Raw genomic sequence first — 18,999 nt, 5'->3', positions numbered from 1 at the left:
GCGGTTTTTCTTGTTCAAAAGAGGTTCTAGGGCAGAGCCATCCTGCTACCCTACAAGAGGAGATACACCTGGGACCTGATGAGATTTAGTTGGGCTGCAAGGTCATCCCTGTGTAAAGCACTCGCTGTGGAGCCTGTTCTCTGAGTGTGCATTTGGGCCATTTCACCCCTCAGTTTTGCTTGCTGCTAATTCTTGAATGGAGTATGAGGATCTGCCAGGAATTTTCAGAAAACAAAACTTAGAAAGAGCAAACAAGAAATATTGGGTCTGACAGAGATTTCAGGAGAAAATGAGCCAGTTCTACTTAAGCCATGTATTTCTTTTGCAGACTTTAAAAACTAAAACCTGAATATTGGGAACTTTCGGGACTCTAAATGGACTTTGACATCCCCGAGTTTCATCTCTGGATGGAAGGAGGGGGAAGGAACTAAGAAGAGAGAAGTCATTATGAAAGAGACCATATTTCTCTGGGCTTTTCTTTATAAACAAGGAAAAATGAATGAATTCACTTTTCCATTGAATTCTCCTAGACATGGAAAATTTGATTTTGAAGATCTAGAAAGAAAATTGATTTTGGATATGACAAGGAGATGTGTACATAGCCTGCAGTAATCAAGGAGATATTCCTATGTCTATTTAATACTGTGCTCACCACAGAGAATTGTTATATATTAAGTCTTAGAGATGTCTAAGGTATCATTCTGCCCATTGTATAGATTGTATAGATGGAGAAGCCAAAGCTAGCATATTTAGTTGATTTTTTCAAGGTCTCTAAGCCATCGAAACAGATAATAGGACTGAAAACCAGGCTTCTAAATCCCAGTTTAGTGTTTTTACATCTTGTAGCAAGAGGCCTGCCCTGAGGGAAATTTATTTTGAGACTTGCATGGGTGTCAGCTGACAGTTTTCAGCTAAGACAATTGGTCACTTAAGTTCTACACAGAACACTGAAGTGAGATACCAGTAGTAAACTCATTGCTAGACTGACGGTAGTATGGATTTGCCAAAATTTAGAAACATATTTCCAAATTGAGAACCATGGCAAGGGTAGTGCTATCGCTGTTAAGTATTGAAGTGGGTGGGGGCAATAGAGAACCTGTTGCTGAGTCTGATCAGATGCCACCAACTGAAGGCAGAGTTTGAGAAGAGGATTAAGCATGGGCAGAGCATGGAAGGACAGAATGTGATGAGGAGGGCAGAAGGTGGTGAGCAAGAGGTCATTTCCAATTAAATGAACTAAAAGCTGTCCATGGGTCCCCAAAGATGAGACAAGAAGCCCATTAATGTTAGGAAAGCACCACAAGTCTTAGATATCACTCAGTAAATGCTTAATAAATAAATGGATAAAGTGCTCAAGACTAGAAACATTTTTTAATTATTTTTAAACAGTTATTTCCCCAATACAATTTTTTTTCTACTGTATAGCATGGTGACCCAGTTACACATATATGTACACATTCTATTTTCACATATTATCATGCTCCATCATAAGTGACTAGACATAGTTCCCAGTGCTATACAGCAGGATCTCATTGCTAATCCATTCCAAAGTCAATAGTTTGTATCTGTTAACCCCTAGCTCCCCAACCACCCCACTCCCTCTCTCTCCCCCTTGGCAACCACAAGTCCATGATTTTCTTTTGAGAAACTTTTTTTTTTTTTTTTTTGGCTATACCTATAACATACAGAAGTTCCCAGGCTTGGAGTTCCCGTTGTGGCGCAGTGGTTAACGAATCTGACTGGGAACCATGAGGTTGCGGGTTCGGTCCGTGACCTTGCTCAGTGGGTTAACAATCTGGCATTGCCGTGAGCTGTGGTGTAGGTTGCAGGCGTGGCTCGGATCCCACGTTGCTGTGGCTGCTGCTCCGATTAGATCCCTAGCCTGGGAACCTCCATATGCTGCGGGAACGGCCCAAGAAATAGCAAAAAAAAAAAAAAAAAAAAAAAGACAAGAAAAAAAAAAGAAGTTCCCAGGCTAGGGATCTAACCTACATCACAGCTGTAACCAGAGCCACAATAGTGACAACACTGGATCCCCAACCCACTGAGCCAATTTTTTGTTTGTTTTTTGTTTTTTAGGGTAGCACCCGTGGCATATGAACGTTCCCAGGCTAGGGGTCAATTCGGAGCTGTAGCTACTGGCCACAGCCACAGCCACAACAATGTGGGATCCGAGCCACATCTGTGACCTACACCACAGCTCATGGCAATGCTGGATCCCCAACCCACTGAGTGAGGCCAGCGGTCAAACTCACATCCTCGTGGATACTAGTCAGACTTGTTTCCACTGCACCACAACAGGAACTCCCAGAAACATTTTTTGAAATTGCCCTAACGAGAAAATGAAGGCAGAAATAGGATTCTCTAAGGTAGTTGAAGTTGCAGCTTTACTAAGAACATTTAGAATAATTGCTACGTTTTGATAAAAAATGGAATTTTAGGTTGCTTTTTCCCCAGTGCCTCTGATCCCTCTGCAATGTGGAATTCCTATCCTATGCAATCAGTTCCCTAATACCTGAAAAATGGAATTTCACATGACTTGAAAGGAAATGAAATGAATAAGTGGAGTTAGACTTGAACACAGCCTATACACTGGTTCTTATGATTTGGAAGACTTGCCTTGTAGCAACCTCTGAATTTTAGGTTATTTGGAAAGAAAAAAAAAAATCAGTATTGATTGATGAGGTCTTTATTAGCCATGGAATAAAATCCTTGATGTAGCCTAGTTGCCCAGAGATTGCTTGATGTACCTATTTCACATAAATGTCACCAGTTGTTTTGTATGTCTTTCAGTATATACGTATACATTTACATAGACTTACATAGATTTACAAATATATGATACATTTGTCAAAGTTTTACTAGGCACTAATGAGCTTGTAGCAACCAAAAGTAGCAACTAGATAAATGTTCACCAATAATTGAAAATCTCAAAAATAAAATTTGTTCTTCCCTTTCCATTCATGATAGTCACTGTTTGTCAGCCCCTTGCCCTTTGTATTATATTTCACTATAATTTATTTTAGAATTTCATAAATCATCAGTTTCACCAGAGCCCTGGACACTTAGGAGAGTAGAAGGACAGAGGAACAAAGGAATTTGAAAGAAACATAACTTATATTACTGTTCATTCTTATGCCATTTGGGGGGTTTGGACCTTTGTATACTTCTGTTAACTGGAGATGGCACTTAAAATCTGCCTCTACACGGATTGAATCATGAGCCACTGCAGCTGCTGACTCTCAACACACCCCAAAAGGAGCTCACATGGAGATCAGGAGTGAGGTAACTTGGGCACTTGGGAAAGCTGGCAGAACAGGTCTTCAGATAGTTAGATATTTTCAGGAGATTTAATCACCCCAATTCTTGCATCTCCTTGTATCTAGAAAAGTTATAAAATGCTTCATGGTGACATCTGCACTTTGTGACCAGCAGTAACCTTCACCAGACGAGCGGCCAACCTTCACTAAAATGTGTGTTTGGTTGCATGTGTCTCCCGCTTCACTAAAATCACATATATACTGACCTTCCTCCCTATCTCTTTGGAGCAGGGTTTCAGAACTATCTGATATGCTGCCTCCCAGGCTATAGTCCTCATTTAACATGAGTAAAGCTTAACTCTGATCTTTTAGGTTGTGCATATTTTTTAAGTCGACATTTCCTTTCTAAAAGTTGCTGTTTGTTATTGTCACTTCTGCTGAGTCCTATTCTCTGTAGTAACTAGAGCAATTGTGATGAAATGGAAATATATATATATATGTACCTTTCTCAAGTGTCCACATGGCCAAAGATCTCTCTATAGAGAAAGTGTACCTACCCATTCATTTTACCTTCTTCACACTCCATTTTTTTAGAATGACTAGTAGCAGAATGTATGTTTGGTACTATCATGAGCTTAAGGAGATTGAAATTGTACAGGCATGCTATAAATTGCACATCACATTAGAGTTACATTACTAGAATTTCTTATGTAACATGAGAAGCAGAACTTGAAAAGAGGGATGTATTTCTTCATAGTCTTTGAATCTCTGCATGATCTAGCTACTCTTTTAGAACACTGTACTGACACCCAGCATCCTGGCCCAGATTCACCTTTTTCAAGCCTGCCAAACCTCATTTTAAATGCAAACTACTGCCTCTGGGATCTGTTGTCTCAGTCAAAATCTATGTTTTGATGTAAATTGAATCTGATAGTGGTAAAGGTTGCAGTCCTTTGGGGAACTCATGCTTTGCGGAGAGGGAGTTGTGGAGGGCAAGTGGAGGCATGCTCTGTTGTGAACGTTTAACTTTCTCTGTCCAAGTGTGATTTGCAGGGATACTTTGGGAGGCAGAGAGATAACTTTTAAGAATCACACACATAACATTTGAGAATATGTGATTTACTTTTCATTGAGCCAAAGTGTGCTTTTCAAGTCTTTACCTAGGTGTCTGCAAAGATTGATGTATGGCAAATTTATTCTTATCAGGTTATCAGGTTTATTGGGACATCAGGTCCGTCTGTATAACTTTAAGGCTTCTCTTAGATTCCTTTATAATAAGGTTTCAGGAGGTAGTCTCTAAGCAGGTTTTATCCATTTCCCAAGCAGAGCTTATTTTCTCTGCATCAGCGAACTTGTCATGATAATCAACTTTTTTGTCTCAACCATCAATCACTCTTGATTACAGCTGGGTAGAAGTTCTGTTCTGTTGATCAGCTCATCAGTGCACATGATATTACACCTGGAGGCCAGTACAAATCATCCCTTGAAGGGAAAAGCATTTTCCTTCAAGGCTTTTGTGGATGGTTTTATCATTTACATTTGGGTCTCATTGAGTTGTCATGTCTATCTTTGACTTAATCTGCTCTCTCATAAAAAAGATGCTCCCAAAATAGTGTTCAGTCTGGTTGACAATTTGTACTATATTGTTATTATTATCAGGCTTTTGCCTTCTTAATTCCAAAGAGTAGTTTGTAATCTGTTGTTTCCTTATTTTCATACTAAAGTTTTCCCATTCTTAATGCAGTTGTGGCAGAAATTAAAATCACATGAATTATAATTCAATGAATATTCAGTGCTTGGGTAAAAAATAGTTTAGCATATGTTTTACTAGAATGTTTGCAAGTCTAATTTTGTTGATTTTTCAATGGTTTCCTAAGTTAGGCTTTTTGTTTTATGTTTTGGTTTGGGCTTGGGAATATTTATCTTTAATCTTCAATATATTTTAAGTAACACTAACCAGCTATCTTCATGACTTAAAAAGATATTGAGAAGTAAACGTTTTTAAATCCATTGCTCAGTCAGCATTACTCTTTGCTATATCTGTAATATATGCTATTTGCAATAAAAGGAATTCTTATTTCTCTGAGCCAATTCATATTTCTTAAACCAGTAGCATTTTCAGGGTACTACTAGAGCATGATTATTATGGTAAAATATTTATTGATTTCATAAAGTATTTATAATAAATATCCAATTAAATAAACATTTAATATGTCCCTTGTGTATTCCACAAAGGCACTCTTTTTTTTCTGTTATTTTGTTGTATTTTTATTACTCTATAAAATCTAGAGCAGTAATTTAGAGGAGCATAAAAGATATTTTAACTTTTAGAGTACAAAATTATAAAGAAAACTGAATAGTATATGGAGGTACAGAATAATATGGATTTAATTAGAAATCCTATCTTTTTATTAAAAGGTTTAATTAGAAAAACCTAAAATTTCTTCTATGGCAGGACCTCCTAGGATACTGATACATTTCTATTTATGAGTGAAATAGGACAACAGAGAGAATGTTCTTTTCATTTGATGCCAACATTTAGCTATTATTAGTTCTTTAATCTATGAAACAAAACAAGGGCAAATGACATCAATTAATGAGAAAGTGATCCATGCATAAATATATAAATGATAAAACACCGAATGAGATTTAGTTTTGAAAAGCTGAGCTGAAAGTTCAAACTGGTTCACAGATTTGTGGTCTTATATCTTACCAGGATGGGAGCAGATCAGTTCTGTCAAGGCATTGTGCAGGTCTAACAATTAATGTAATATTTTGCTGCACCCACTCTTGCTTCTTCATATCAGCAGTCAGCAGACTGGATCTTATCATAAAGAGTAAGTCAAAATAGATCATCCGTTCTTGGCCCAGAGAGGCTAGTCAAATGGTTTGCCACAAGAAACTTGTCATCTTAGCCAGTCACAGGATTTTTATACTTTTATTTTTTTTTTTTGTCTTTTTTTTGTCTTCTTAGGACTGCACTGGTGGCATATGGACGTCTAAGGTTTTTATACTTTTAAACAGTAGCCACAGTGTATGACCTAATGCCTAACTTCATAATTCAACCCAATAAAAGTGGCCACGTTTGTATGCTCATGAAATACTTAGATTGTCTAAGAAAAATTATTACAGGTTATTGGAGACTGGTGTGAAATGATAGATATTTATTTTATTTTATTTTTTCACCCACACCCATGGCATATAGAAGTTCCCAGGCCAGGGACTGAATCCAAGATGCAGCCACAGCCTACACCACAGGTGCAGCAACACTGGATCCTTAACCAACTGTGCTAGACCAGGGAAGGAACCTGTGCCACCACTGAGACAAGCCTGATCATTAATGCACTGTGACACACTGGGAACTTCCCAGATCTTTATTTTAAATAAATAACTCAGGGAAGAGTTTTCTTTATCTCCAGTTTTCCCCCTGCAGAGATGTTTAGTTACACTGTACTTCTATTAGAATGTTATATGTGGGTAGGAAATTTGATGCAGATTTTGGGAATTGACACATTTGTGGTGGGATCCAGTTACTAACATGTTGAACATGCCATCTTCTGTAATGTGAAACAAGTTGCCAATCTTTAAGTGGAAAAAAAGAAAAGCTAAGAATTAAAACTCAGTGAAATCAGATTTGATCATAGGTATTTCATGCAGAGAATCCAGTTTCTTTTGTTTTTAAACAAATTCCTAATCCCCTGGAGAACCTTGAAAAAGTGAATATATTAATATATTCCTATCTCATGAAGAGACATATTCTCTATGAAAGCTTTCTTGGTTCTAGTTCACCAAAGGATGAGTTCACTGTCTAGAGGTGCAGGAGGAGAGTAAGTCAACCATATAGATTTCAAAATACTGTCCATATTTACATCTCCATCTGAAATCCTCCTCTTCATGTTCCATGTCAAGTGCTCACTCAATGTTGTCACTTGATTAGCTGATAGCTACGTCAAATCCCAAATGTGAAAAACTAAAGGCCATGAAGAGATTGTCTTTTTGTCATTATATATAGCCTTGCCTCCTTTGTCATAGATTAATTGACCATATTTGTGTTGATTTATTTCTGGGCTTTCTAGTCTGTTCCTACTATTCTGTTTTGTGCTAATACCATTCTGTTTTGATGACTGTGGTTTTGTAGTATAGTCTGAAGTGAAGGAGCCTTATTCCTCCAGTTCCATTTTCATTTCTCAGTATTGCTTTGGTTTTTTTATGGTATTTTGTGTTTCCATAGAGATTAATTTTTTGTTCTAGTTCTGTGAAAAAATGCCATTGGTCATTTGATAGGGATTGTGTTGGGATGTAGATTGCCTTGGGCAATAGAGTCATTTTGACAATATTGATTCTTCTAACCCAAGAACATGGTATATCTTTCTATCTGTTTGTGTCATCTTTGATTTCTTTCATCAGCCTCTTATGGCTTTCAGTGTATGGCACAGGGAATATACTCAATATTTTGAAATGATCTGTAGGGGAAATATCTGAAAAAAAAAATCTATGTATGTATAACGAAATCACTTTGCTACATAGTTGAAACTAACACAACATTGTAAATCAACCATACTTCAATTAAAAACAAAACCAAAAACAAGAGGCCATGGCTCACCCCCTAAACCTCCTCCCCAGGACAGCATTTCTCTGATAATGGCAACTGCATCTTTTTGGTTCATCTGGTGAGAAAACTGAGATCATCCTTTCATCCTGTCTCATACCCTGTGCCCAACACTATACAAATCATGTTAGTTATACCTCCAAAATATATCTGGAATGCAACATTTTTTCACTACTTTTCTGCTGCCATTCTGTTCCTTGTCACCATCATCTCTTGCCTCTTGCCTGGAATATTATAAACATCCTCTGAATTATTCTCCCTTCTTCTACTCTTCTTGCTTATAATTTTTAAAAACTAAGTTGAGATCAAGTGATTTTTCTGTTAAAAGCTCTCCAATGGATCCAATTTCAGTGGCTCAGATTCCTGTAGAGGTACATGTTTGATCCCCAGCCTTGCACAAAGAGTTAAAGGGTCCAGCATTGCTGCAGTTACGGCATAGGTCGCAACTGTGGCTCGGATTCAAACCTTGGCCAGGAACATCCATATGCTGTGCATGCAGCCTTAAAAAACAAAAGCAAAAACAAAAACCCTCCAATGGTGGTGCATTTCACTTAGATGGTAAGGCTGAATCCTTAGACTGGCTACAGAGTCTCTATGAATGTGGCCTCTGGGTGCCTTTCTGACCTCATCTCCCACTGCTTCCTCCACATCCACGTGGGCCTTATTTGTGGGACCAGGTCTAGGGTGAGGTGAGTGAGGCACACACAGAATTTAAGTGGGGCTAAAAAGTCAGTATTTAGAACAAATAACAAATGCTAAACTAAAAAGTTAAAATTGGCAAACTGTGGCCTACAGGCTGGACACCTGTTTTTGTAAATACATTTTCATTGGAACTGGGTGATTGAGGCAGTGTTGTACAAGTAGAGTCAGATCCTGTCCTATTTAAAATGTTGATATTTTGTTCACCTTGAACTTTTTTTTTTTTTGCATTGACTTTAATGTTTAAAAATATTGCATTAAAATAGTATTCATCTGGATTACTGAGTCTTATAATATCCCCTCAACTTTTCCTCATAGGCCAAGTATTTCACTCACGCCAATATAGTTCCAGCCCTGCCCTAACTGTGTATTAAATATACAAAGCTCACTCCCACCTCTAGGTCTTTGTATGGCCTCTTCTCTCTGCCTGGAACACTCTTCCCTCAGATTTCTTCCTGGTGTGTTTCTTCAGGCTTTACTCCAGCATCACCACCTCATGATGCTTACTCTGACCACTCTATTTAGGATTTTAATACCTGTCATTTCCACTTTCCTTACTTGGGGGTTTTCCACCTAAGACCTAATTACCTTCTAATGCACTATGTAATTTGCTTATTATGTTTATTGTCCACTGCCAATTAGACTGTAAGCTCTATTGGGACAAAGGTTTTTGGCTGTTTGGTTCACTGTTTTGTTCAGGTATTTAGAACAGGGCTTGATATATAGTGTTTAATGCATATTTATGGAGCACAAAATTAATGATGGAATGAATATCACAGTGCTTACTGATTATGTGTATATCCAAACTTTTTTTCACTCTAGCTTGGTAATAACTTAGCCGTCTCTCAATTTGTCCTCCTTGTATTTGCTTCTCGAACCATAAAAGCCCACACCCCATGACAAGGAACAGGGGCATTATTAGGAAAGGTGGAAGTAATACCTTTGTCCCAGTTCATTCTTGGTGAATGAACTGTCTTCCTCCTGTACACTTACTTCATTTTCTAACATTATAATATTTGGTCCATCCATAGACATAAGCTTCACAGTGGATCCAGGCCTTTCTTGGTATCTTGACACCAAACACATTGTTGGGCTCCTCCGTTGTGTACTGTAAAAGCAGATGAGATGAACACCGCATTATGTAAACCCCCGTATGTCAACTAGGTCAATAGAAAAATAAAAAAGAAGTGCACTGGATGTCCAGGTAAGGTACCACTGTTTGTGCACCAAGAACAGTTAGGATGTAGTGCCTAATCTTGAGAACAGAGGGGAATATTTGTTAATGATGCAGCTTGTGCTTCCTTCCATGGTTCTGGGGAATCTAAGATACTTGCCTGATCCCAACTGAAGCTCCACCCTGTCTGCCACAGACTCATGTAGATCAGTAATAGAGACAGCTGTGTATCTAAGTAACGTTGGGGTAACACTGATAGGATAGGGCCAGGGAAAAATCAGGACCACAAATAGGCATGAGTAAAGGCATGATTTTCCTTTTACCCTTCCTCTTCTTCTTTTGTTGTTATTGTTGTTGCCATGATATGCAATGAGTTGATATGGGATCTCAGTTCCCAGACCAGGGATTGAACCCTTGCCACAATGGTGAAAGTGCTGAGTCTTAAACGCTAGAAAACTGCATCGACTTTTGGGTGTTGACTCCTATGGAACAGAAAGCACATGTGATAGTGACTAGTTAGAGGCACACCATGGGTTAAGAGAGTTTCTGATTTAATATTGAAAGTTAAATTACTTAGACTACAACTGTTTCTCAGTTATAATCAAAGCCAAATGGGAAGACCAATTACCAAAACCCTCAATGTGAATATATCTTTCCTTTTCTAATTCTCTACTCCTTAAAGCAAATTCCTCTTATTCTTATTCTAGTAGTTCTTTGAATTGATTTGAAATTCCACATGCCTGACAAAATAGGAATAGAAAGAGACTTATATTCTTCTATTATGTTGCCATTAGATGAGATCTTCATAGATATTGCCCAGGCCAGGTTTCTTCCCTCAGAAAAACAAGAAACTTACTAATAACCAGGACTGAGTATTTTCTAAGATTTTGTTTGAATAAAGACATGAGGGTCAAAGCTGTGGAAAGACAGGTGAAGGCTTCATGTATTAGGTATTCTGCAAGGTCACTGTTAGCTAGCAAGTGAATGAATAAAAAGAAAAAAAAAAGACCTCATCAACTTTCACTGATAATTCATACCTAGACTAACAGGGTTCTTTAGGCAGATCAGTGCTAGGTAATGATGTTTCCACTTTCTTGACATTGCAAAGAATTCTAGGCGAATTGTTATATCATTATTGCCTTGACCTTTGGATGATTTGGCCCAAAGTAGTGGAGTCCTACATACTAAGACAGTATCTGAAACTTAGTCATCACATCTATCTTCTGATCTCAATTTTATTTATGCGGAAATGACAATTGAGGCAGATTTGAAACAGCTGGACCCTTTTTTCCTTGGGACTCCAAGCCCCCTTAGAGGGTCAATTGCTTTGAAGAAAGCAAATAAAAACAAATGGCAACAGAATATTTCTTCTTTAATATTATAGGGCATTAGGGGTGCCTTTCATGAACTATTGCTTCAAAAGCCATCCATCACTGCAACAGTTTTGCTGAAGATTAAGGACTAGATTTGCATTCTAAATTAGTTCTTCCAACAGCTGCTGTAAGATAACTTGGCTGTAAGTTAAGAGTTTGCATTTGATCCTCTGCCAGTGGAGATCATAAAATTCAGCTTGGCAAGAGAATTTAGGAAAAGAGGTCTCCTCAGCCCAGCTGTGCTTATCTGAGTGAGCTGCGTGTGTAAAGCACTACTCCAGCTCTCTCCTCCGGTCAGCAAGTGAGGGATTGCTGCAGAGCAGAGTTGAGTTCCAGCTTCTCTGTGACTGAGTGCTGAACCACCCTTTGTTGGAGAATGGAGGAAGGATTATATTAAGCCTGCTGTAGTGAACATCTTAGGGTGCTGATGGAGTAATCTGTTCAAATCGTGGGATGATCTCTTGATAAATCGCCAAGACCAAAGTTTCAGTTTTGCACCTGGTCCCATGGAATTTCAGATGACAAAGGAGTTAATTTCCAAGTTACTGTCTGCTCCAGCTTCATGAATGGAAAGTCTAAGGGACTTGGATTGGGCTCATCCTGGCTTAGCGCTTATTATTAGTTGTAGGATTTTGTGTAAGTTTTTCAGCTTCTATGAATGTCAGATTCTCACTTGTCCAGTAGAGAGGCTAACACATAAGATATCTCTGAGGATTAAAGGGAGTATTATGAGCAAAGCAGCAGATTCACTGTAGGTATTTAATTTGTTCCTTCTTCTATCCAATAGTGGCACAAAGTAATGTTTTTCATACTCAGTATCTTTCAGAATCACAAATTACATGTCTGTGGCAAGGACTGCTAGGTGCCCAATCCTTCTATGGTTCTTCCTCAGTTAGATAACTGATGTGAATTGGGCTCTGCCAATATATTCTATCCTTTTGGTCATTTCTTTATTCCAGTAAAGCTTTGACCATGCGTAGTCATTAGTTACTTTTCAAAACATAGATGATAGTATGCTGGGGGCAATTTATAGTAACTGCTAGTTACTAAGCATAAACTGCAAGTTCTTGTGTAATAAATGCAGGTTAGACCTAACATTTTTTGAAAATAGTAGCCAGTGAATTACTGTTCAGGTATCAGATGGTTGGCATTTTGAGTCACAGAAATGGATCATAGAGGCACAGCTGTAGTTACAAATAAATGTATATGCTGTTGACAGATTCAGGAAAGAGCTTTGGCTGGAGGATTAGTGGAAGAAGACTAGAGTTTAAAGGCTTAGTGCACCAAAATGAGAGAGCTGGCCTTTATTTTCAAATATGAGACATCCTGGATTAAAAAAAAAAAAAAAAAAAAAGCAGGCATTTTCCAACTGACAAGCAATCGCCTGGTACTTTTGGCTTTCTAAATGGGGAAAAGTTTCCTGCGTCAGCAATTCATGCGACAGGCCAATGATGAAGTGACTTCCCCTGCTCCTGTTAAATGGGGAAGTGCTTATTTCCCAGTCTATTGGGAAGATTTAGAGCTGCAGTGCACAGGGCGAGGGCCACCTGTTCTCACTCACTGTAGCTTTGGTAGTTTCATCAGTAATTTCAGAGACCTGTGATGGCTCATGGCCTTGTTTGTCACTGTGGTTTTATGCATACCTGGCTAATTTATGGCAGTGATTACATTCATCTTCACAGAATACAAACTCAGGGTTTGAGTCACAAGATCTTTAACCCTCATATTTCTGGACCCGGTTGCACCAAAATCTCCAAAGTCAGAGTTTGAGGATATTTTAGAGCACTGGATAATGAATTATATAGGCTATTGGTCTCTATAAAATGCTTTGACTTACTACCTAAAGTGTGTCTCTTTTTTTTTTTTTGTCTTTTGTCCTTTTAGGGCCGCACCTGCGGCATATGGAGGTTACCAGGCTAGGGGTCTAGTTGGAGCTGTTGCTGCTGACCTACACCACAACTCACAGTAACGCCGGATCCTTAACCCACTGAGCGAGGCCAGGGATCGAACCCGCAACCTCATGGTTCCCAGTCGAATTTGTTTCTGCTGCACCACAATGGGGACTCCTAAAGTGTGTCTTTGAATACACAGTACCTAAAATAATTTCTGGCCATTATAGGCATTCAGTACACATTGAATGAACTCAGTGTATGCTAGGGAAAAATTGGTGAATTATAAACAGAAACATGGAGAAGAAAAATCCTGGAAGTTGCTGGATATGTTTTATTTGCAGTATTTACTCAAAATATTATTCCTATGGACTACTGACAAAAGCCTTTGCTGCAGATGATGCCTGCGTTTGTTTCAGAGTTGGGGTATAGATGATTTCATTTTAAAATTATTTTTCATTAGGTTTTGAGAATTCGCATTGGAGCTATAGCCACAAGGAAGCCAAAATGTTCCATTTTTTAATATCTTAAAATCTGATTATCTGAAATGTATATTTAGTTAAATGTGATGTTGAATAGACTGGAATTTCTGCAGAGTGTACCATTCATTACTCTGTGTTCTCCATCCCACGTACATCTTTCATCTCTACCTTCCCACTGCTGACATGCTAGGATAGGCATATGAAATTGTGTTTCTATAGGTCAAAATGGCCAAATGCTAACAATTTAGCATGATTCATACATATGTGCATACAAATACATTTTGGTTATTGTAACAGCCATCCAGTGTGGGAGAAACACTTCATCTGCAAGCTGATTGCTCTTTTTTATTTTTTTATTTTTTTTAAAGAATGAAACTTTGGAAATCCCTTAAAATCCTCATAACCTGCACCAGATTGGTCTGTGAGTCATAATCATAACAGTGTCCTGAGCAATAATAGATAGAATGATCAAGTATTGAGAACTTAATGTTTTTTTAAATTCACCATCCCCTTTAATCCTTATGATACCAAGCTCACCAAGGACAGGGATTGAGTCTGTTTTGTTCACCACTAGCCCGAGTATCTAGCACAGAGTTGAATCCATGGTATGGATTTTAGCAAGATGCAGAATTTGGTGCAAGAATAAATGAACACATCATCAAGGATTCTACTTTGCCAATGAGCAGCACAAGCTCTGACACTATAAATTCCCTGTCCCTACAAGGGGTCGGACTAGGATTGGAACCAGATCTTGTGACCACAGGGTCCATGCATTTCATTAAATATAGTGCTTCCCTGCCACCATCACAAAAGGGAAGATCCATCTTCCCTTTGCACTCCAGTTGTATTCCCTGTTTGCTCAAAAGGTCTTAGGAAAATGTGACATGAATCTGAATTACACAGAAAATAAGAGAGTGGAAGTTGAAACTAAGTGTGATGTTAGTCAAGCCAATGTTTAATTAAAAACAAACCCAACAAAAAAACAGTGGTTATTTTCCCACCCAAAAGAAAAAGTAAATTTAAAATGTGTCATTTTAAATAAATTTAACCAGAATTAAAATATTCGAGGAAGAAAAAGGAATGTTTCAGAAATACTGCATAGCTAGCACCCTGTTTCTTTAAAATGTGCCATGGCTGTTTATGTACATAAATGTTAGTGACAGCTTATGTTTTAAACTGAAGAGTCCTCTGGCAGCAACCCTTTTCTCCATCTCTTCCCTTTGAGGGTCCCCAAGAAAGTTCTTATATATCCATCTAAAGAGAGATCAACCAGCATCTGCAGGTAGAAAGACCAAGAAGCTGAGGATAATCTTCCCATTCCTTCCACTCCTAGCTTGCAGCCACAACCCTTCTTTATTCTCTGCTACCTGTAGGGAAGACAATTCCTTTGCAAGAATTTTGAAGAACACAGCTATGCCCTTGATATTAGTTTGGGAATATCTAGCCCCTTGACAGTAAGGATATCATGTAGTAGATGGCTATACATGTTCACAGATTTATTGACTTACCTTCCCTAAATCAATCCATAAAGTCATGTGTTAGTTCCTTTGGATGGGACTCAGGAGTTCCTTCCTCCTTGATCTTCATTTCCTCTCTTCCTGTGCTCTCCATCTGTTAACCTTCTGGCAAGCTCTTCTTCCTGCTGGCTGTCAGTCACCTCCTTCCATTCTGCAGCTGTGAAGGACAACTTTAGATCTTGTATCCTCTAGGCTCTGGTGGGAAGGGGCACTTAGACTCCTCAAATTCCTTATAACGAAGTGCCCATGAAACAAACTTTGGTTGATCATGCTGCGGGTCTATTTTTGCATAAACCTTGTAAGTTATTATGAAAACATTCTTAACATACTCTTTCTACCTTACTGAGACAACTGATATGCCTCCTCCTACTAGCGTAGCTAACGGGGTACAGCTAGTAGAGGTTCCCAAAAGGGGATGAGCCTGAGAGTGGGACAGAGAAAAAGCTAACCCTTCTCCAAAAGGATTAAAAAGTGATTTTAAAAAAGAAAGGATGACCAGAATGGAGGTTCCAGGACTTTTCACTCAAATTTAGTCTTTGTTCAAGGCACTGAAATTTTGCTTCTTTGTTTTGATTTTTCATGAGTAAAAACTAGTGTTCCTTATAATAATTTTGCAAATGAAGAAGCTGAGGTTTGGAGAAGAATAACTTGGTTACGGTCACACAGTTCATGAGTGGAAAGCCAACATTTAAATGCAAACTTAGGAGTTCCCGTCGTGGCGCAGTGGTTAACAAATCTGACTAGGAACCATGAGGTTTTGGGTTCGATCCCTGGCCTTGCTCAGTGGGTTAAGGATCCGGCGTTGCCATGAGCTGTGGTGTAGGTCACAGAGGTGGCTTGGATCCCACTTCGCTGTGGCTCCGGCATAGGCCGGTGGCTACAGCTCTGATTCGAACCCTAGCCTGGGAACCTCCATATGCTGCAGGAGCAGCTCAAGAAAAGGCAAAAAGACAAAAAATAAATAAATAAATAAATAAATAAATGCAAACTTAGTTTCATTCCATTTTACCTGGAATAAGACACATGCCTAATGCTGGAGTCACGATCCTCTGGGATGTATAAAGATTTGTACAATGATTTATGGGTTTTTTTTTTGCATTTACACACCTATTTTGAGCCAATGTTTCTTATCTTCCTCACTTGAAGTTATGAGTGAAATGAGTGAAAGTTTACAAAAGGCACTTAAAACTTATAAATGAAATTCACGTAAAATTGGAAAAAAAAATCCCAAGATTATCTCCCTTTGTCTCCAGGAAAGAATTTTTTTAAAGGCATGAGTAAATTATTTTAATTTTTAAGCCTTCTAAGTGTGTGATGAGAAAGGACAGCCAGCAAAAATGAAGACACATAAAAGGCTGTCAACTTGAAGAGTTCTTGGGAAAAAGTAGTGCTTATTTTTGAAGTTCATGATATTAAAATCAGTCATTTGCGGGTCTCTTTAGGAAAAAGAGGGGTCTTGTGATATGTCTGTTAGGGTCAAATAAGATATCAAAAACTAAAATTCTCTTGCACTGTAGTAAGAAGGCATTACCTGGCTTTGATGAGAAAACCTTTGAGTCATAGTTTCACCTTTGGTTTCAGGTTGGGCATTTGGGGAAACTGGGCATGCCAACGGAACCAGGAAAATGGTGATCTAGTAAGAATTGACAAGGAATTCTATGGAAGGGGGGATTGGAGTCTGTTCAGATCTGTGGCTCAGCACCTCCCCTAGCTATTTGTTTACTCCAGGCTTTCCAAAGAAATACTTCAAGAGGACGAAAGAAAGAGAATTAGCATCCTTAACTCTCTTAAAATCATGGAACTACAGATTTTAAGAGCAATTTAGTGCTTCATTTAGGCAATGATTAGCTACAAAATAAATTTTGCAGACAATTCATTGTGCCTATCTGCTCACACACCCCTCTTCTTTACCTTGGCTGGGAAGTCTGTTTATTAGGTTTAAAGCATGATGAGAAGGTAGATGTATTTGTTTGTTTAAGGTAGCTCTGGTTGTTGTATAAATCAATCCAAAGATGTACAATGGCTCTAATAATAATTAAATCTTGCTTATGCAATATCCAAAATACATGTCTTCATCCGTTGACACAGGTGGTAATTTTGGAACCCAGGTTATTCCATCTTGTCGTTTTAGGATCTTTAATGTGGAGCTTCCAGGGTGGCTCCATCGAAGAGGCAGAAGGGGAAGGAGCTTGGAAAACTGTGTTAGGGAAGTTTAGTAAACCTAGCTGGCTACATTGCAGATCACTTCCAGTCATTGTCACTCAGATGCAAAGCCACTTATGTGTAAGAGAAGTGTAGTCTGGCTATGGATCAAAGAAGAGGACATATTTCTGCCATTGTGCCCCAGAAACTGGGTAGAATATTATAAAAATTACTGTCTGGTTTCTGTGGTGAAAGATAGAGGATTATAGAAGAAAGTGGGGAATCTTCTCCATGAGAAAGATACTGCTTTTTCATCTTTTCTCTTCCTGAATCTATTTTTTCCCCATTTTGCTAAATATCTGCATTGAAAGCAGAAATACTTCAAAAATTCTCTGTGATAATGTGGAGGGTCATGAACCTTGGAGACAGAAGGACTGCTTCCACATCTTTTCTTTGGGGTTTAAACATTATGAACCTCAGTTTCCTTGTCTGTGAAATGGATATAATGCAATCTAATTTTGAGGGAAACTAGGAATCTTACATAAATTCCCTTCAATCATACATAGACTATATTAGTTGTCAAATATTTAGTAGCTATTTTTATCATTATTAGGGCACCTTTGTGTTCTTCCTTCCTCACCTGAAAATCTATGGGAAGGGTTTCTTTTAGCTATGTTAACTCAAAGCTGCTATAACAAATATACCCCAAACTAGACAGACTTAGAAAACATAGATGCTTGTTTCTTTTTTATATGATCTCTGCAGTGGGCATTTGTAGTTACCAGCAACTCTTTTCTGTGTGCTTTTGGAGATTTAGTTAGTCATAGCCATTGCAGACACTGAGGATATTGCATACCAGAGGGTATCCCATTTAAAATACTAATCTATGGAGGGAAACCTAAAGTTAATATTCCTATGGATAATCAAGGTGGGACTCTTATTTAGTCTTTATCTAACAATTCACTTTCACAGTAACCCATAAATCATTTCACTCAGTAACCCGACTATAACCTTTTGTACCATTGCTCTATTTTAGGGATCGGGAACATTTCATACTAGTGATGAAATGGTTTATGTTGTGTGTATGAATAAAGTTAGAAGACTCTTCAGGAGCTTTGCTTTCATTTTTCTAGCTTGTTGCTTACTGTACCAAGCTATATCACCTCTCCCTAAAAGTGGGAGGCCTCCTGAGGATGTGAACCCCTAAATCTTGAGTGACGTGGAAATATTGATGATACATTAGTAAGTGAATAAAGTGTTTTATTTGAGTGCGAGCTCATTTTTTGTATGATGATATGTAGTCATCCTTCAGCAAATAGATATTGAGTACCTACTCTACACTTAATGATAGAAAAACATTTCTGAAAGTCTGAAAGGAGTAATACAAAAGCATTTGTTTGTAGGTCATTTTACATTATCCCTTCTCTTTACTTAATAAGCTTTTAAGATTTTCTACACCATGGAATTTGTTTTTAAAAAGTGAAAATATTTTAAGATAAGTCATGGATGCTGTTAAAATATTAACTCAGCTTTGTGCTTTTACAAATGGTAGAATCAAAATGCAGGTCTGTTTCCTGATATACACTTAAAATATGGAAACATATTAGTAGAATTAAATAAGATAACAGTACCCATTTCAGAATGGGTGAGGTGGTTAAAGTCGGCCTCTGGAGGCCACCTGAGTTGGCAATGCTGTGACCAAACATTCAGACCTGTCATTTATTCCAGATCTTCCCAAAATCCATTGTTCCAATTAATTAAGCATTAAATTATCTTGTTCTGTATCACAATCACCAAAATATACATGTTGCAAAACCCAGCAGACACTTCTATGCTCTCCTTTTCCCTGAGAGG

At 38.2% G+C, this 18,999-nt stretch overlaps 1 protein-coding gene across 1 annotated transcript in view; it reads left to right on the top strand.

The window, feature by feature from the left end:
• Positions 1-18,999, top strand: part of ZNF385D (zinc finger protein 385D) — a 330,406-nt gene that overhangs the window by 205,559 nt on the left and 105,848 nt on the right. The gene's annotated exons all lie outside the window — the stretch shown is intronic.

Source organism: Phacochoerus africanus, chromosome 1, assembly GCF_016906955.1.
Source record: "Phacochoerus africanus isolate WHEZ1 chromosome 1, ROS_Pafr_v1, whole genome shotgun sequence".
Taxonomy (NCBI): Eukaryota; Metazoa; Chordata; class Mammalia; order Artiodactyla; family Suidae; genus Phacochoerus; species Phacochoerus africanus.
The sequence above is the reverse complement of the archived record's forward strand: the minus strand, read 5'-3'. Positions and strand labels throughout refer to the sequence as shown.